This window comes from Hetaerina americana, unplaced genomic scaffold (assembly GCF_022747635.1).
Source record: "Hetaerina americana unplaced genomic scaffold, ioHetAmer1.1.p SCAF_262, whole genome shotgun sequence".
In the NCBI taxonomy this organism is placed as follows: Eukaryota; Metazoa; Arthropoda; class Insecta; order Odonata; family Calopterygidae; genus Hetaerina; species Hetaerina americana.
The window spans coordinates 28,246-32,280 of NW_027286833.1; positions in this window are offsets into that span (position 1 = coordinate 28,246).

Genomic DNA, 4,035 nt, shown 5'->3' on the forward strand with positions numbered 1-4,035 from the left:
GCTTTTAGGCCAATTACAGATGCGAAAAATTTGTGCAAAGTTGGTGCCGAAAAATTGGCCGGGCTTTTATACCCACTCCATGCCATCGAGGATGATGTAAAAACTGCCCCATTTTCACCACTCCCCCCCACTCCATCCCACCATTAAAGGCTCTCCCGCCCTTCCCCCACTCCTCATACACTTCCAATAATGTTGTTTATCTTCTGACCTGTAAACTCTGCCCGGCCTTATACCGGGCAGAGTTTACAGGACAGCTTTTAAATGTGGCCGGTTTTACATCCTCCTCGATGACATGGAGTGGGTACATGACTCTGGGGGTGTGATGGGATTTTGAGAGTTGCTTGGTGGATTTGAGGATATCTGCTAGGTTGGCGGGCCATTTGAAGGTGACAGAGGGGCATTAGGGAAGAAGGTTGGAGGAAGTGTTGTGATTTTTGAGGATGGGGAACAGGTCTTTGAGGATGAATTTGAGGGACTGAATGCCTGGGAAGTAGGTAGTACAGATTGAGAGAGGCTGGGAGTTTGCGGTTGAGGCAGGCTTGGGGGTGTAGAAATGTTTGAGTATTTTTTTATGGAGGAGAGAATCAGGGTATCCTCGTTGGAGGAGGGAGTGGTGAAGGTTGTTGAAGTATTTTCTAAGGGATTTGGGATGGTTGCAAATACGCGAATCCGAATTGTCGTGGCATATCTGGCAGTTCTTTGAATATTTCAGTGAGTTAAAATGTAGAACTTGATTGATAATGTGCTGAATCTCTAATTCCTCTGTTACTAAAATTAAAATAAGATGTCGGAAGATACTTAAAAAAAGATTTTGTATACTAGTTATGATGCTTATTTACTTTTAAGTCAGCCGTCTCCCTATTTTACCCAATGAAATTCTTCTGTTCCATTTGAAAATAAAAATTAACAATGCATGCAAATAAAAGTTACGACTTGCTTTCGTAGATTAATATAGTAGGTATATCAAAACCACTTGCGATATACGTTAACCCTGCGGTAATGATTATCTTTCGGTCCTGGAGTATTATTGTAAGTCTACCGAGCACTATTGGCTAATGGCGGCAATGAAACACGGTATTTGGGTGGATAATGTCGTATATCGTCGTAATCAACTCGCCTACGCAACATTTTATCTCAAGTTCTGCTCACGAAGTAAATAAACTGGGCCGAGTAGTTTGGAGGACATTTTCCCTTGACTTGAAGAGGAACGAAAATCGATCTCTTTAATTTTTGCACTTCCTCGCATTGAGCTTTAAAAGATTTCTTTAAAAGGCTCGAAGGGGAGAGGTAGAGAGGCGTGGGTTAAGAAAGAAATAATCCTTTTGAATTTGTGTGTGGACGAAGTTCAGGGAAAACGTCTCGAGGAATTTTATTCCCTCTAGAGAAATGAAAAAGGCATTTGCTCCTTGTGAGAAAAACCGCGGAATAAGAAAATGCGCAAAACTCGAGGACGGATAAAATTGCGATATGAGTAGTGAGCGTGTACGCGGGAGTTGGCGTAGTGAGAGAAATCAAGGGTGCAAGAAGACGTTGTTTGATGTGCGGGATTGACGAGGTGGGTAACTACATTCCAGCATTTTATTTGGCTTATTCCCCGGAGAAATATCTTCGCGTTTCCGTCACCTGTACCCAAACTAAAAAGTGTTGTTAGCAGTTCTCAATGCTAAAACAAAATTCCCTTTTAAGTAGTCTTAGTAATTATCTTATTTTCGCGCCTTCGCGTTTATTTCCCCTCCCATTTAATTTTTATTATGAGGACTGTTCAATAAAGTGTAATCCCAAACTATTTAATTCATACAATTAGCTGTACGAGCCTTTAATTTAATGCTGTAAAATTGGTATATTGGGTATAGGAATGACACATTTCATTGATTTGACCCCAGCGTTGCGTCTGCACCAGACATTGTCATCGAAAACTTGTTCACTTTACCTACGCTGACGATGAAAAGAAGCTTACCACAAAGGTTAGGTTACTTGGGGATAGGACTGGGCTATGGAGGGGAATGGCATCACCCTTCGCCCTGATTTTGGTGACGGAATCGTTATTCCAAGGAAGGTCTAGAGGACGAATGCGCCTCACAAATACTCATGCCACGTGCAACTTTTATGTTTAACTCACCAATACCATACAATTTAACAATGACCTGATATTTTTTTATTTCCGTGTAACCCAGGAGATTTAAATAGTTTTGATAGCGAACTCATCACAGTAATTCATCGATCTTTGCGCACAACGCAGTAGAGAAGTAAGAAGCTCCGGGTCCACATGCCTTGGAATTGGTTTTCTCCTCTCTTTAAACATATTGAACCGTATTATCGCTTATGTTATGGAAAAGTGCAGACTCTTTCCAAGCCTTCTGTAGCGTTTAGTACATTTGACTCGGTTGATGGTTTTATTTGTTTTATGTACCCCACAAGCCACCGCTAGGGTATATGGCAGGGGATGAATGCACACCAAACTAATTTTTATCCGAAAATAACCATACTGCGGTCGGACAATGTTATTATGATCCCATATTGTTCGTGCAATAAATAACATCTTAAATCCATCCATGATTTTTTCAAGCGAAAAAAATCATCTCTGTTGCAGGCGACGCTGCCAGACACCGCTGCCGTAAATAAATTGAACGCAATACTTGCAGCGGGTACTGCACTACTGAAGTCAAATCAGTGAAACTTGTGCTACTCATATTAAATATCAGTCAAAAAAATACGTAAACATAAAACTGCATTTTTGCACACAAAAATTATTATCACTTTTTTTGGCCAGGTCTCGTATGTATTCAATGCATTCAGATTTAACTTGGTGGAAATCCAACATCATTGAAGTAGAAAAAACCAAAACAATGTATCTTTCCAGCAAATTTTTTATTAGGTACGACTAGTTTCCACGCATCGGCGTTATCCTCAGGTACTTTGCCCCAGAGGCAATTCGTACCAGAGAATGACAGCGATGCGTTGAAACTAGTCGTACCCCATAACATATTTGCTGGAAAAATACATTGTTTTCGTTTTTTTTTACTTCAGACATCTCGTATGATTTATTTTCCAAATTTTTCTCATAGCAATTTTCAGGAGTTCATAGGATTTCCTCTAAAAAAGTTTTCTCCCTAGTTGAAATTTCCTCAGCTGAATCCAAAATACCTGATTTTTTTCAGATGTGACCCTGCTTTAGCAAAGGAACATTTCTTTCCAATTTTTCTTATTTCTTTCCCTACAATCCGTCTAATTTAACTTATTTCTTGTAGCTAACTAGCTTTATATCAGCTAGTTGAAGAGATTTAAAGACCTTTAATCGCTACTTGTTGGGAGAGCCTTCAACATCAGTCATTTAATTTTAAGGTTGGCCATCCGCAGTTTTCGTATTGTCCGGTTGCTCTTCGGCCCTACATCTCTCTTTATCTGGGGGAATGAAATTTTCCCTTGGTCTCTCTTGGGGCATTTACATCTCTTTTTCATTGTATTTTATCCTCTATGAATTCAAAATATGTTCAAAAATTATAAATTCAATATGTTCAAAATTTGAACTATTCATCTGGTTCTTTTTTCTCTCTTTGTCTTTCTTATGGTCTTTTCCTCTTTTATTATTTTGCAAGCCTCTTCACTACTTACCCGTTAATTTTGTCTTCAGTATTCGCCTCCAGCACCAAGTATTGAAGGTTTCTATCTTCCCCTGGTGTACTTTTCCTATGCTTCATGTCTCTGATCCTTACAATGCCACGCTCCGCTTGATTTTTTCCTTACACCACTTCATTGTTCAGAGGCTTATCCACTTTGATCATTGGAGTCGCCATCTCTTGACTTGGATAAACTTCTCGTCTTGACGTGCTGTGCACTCGATATCTATGGAGCCTCTTTCCTCCCGTGTTATGGAGGTTGCGGTGCAGGTGAACGCCTCCATTTCCTCTCATTTCCATTTACTCCTTCCTGTCTCCTTGAAAGTTCTCCCCACAAATCCACTCCTCTTCCGCAAATTAGGATTTCTGTTTTCTTCTCATTTATCCTTGTGCTATATTCATGTTGCCCCTGATTCAT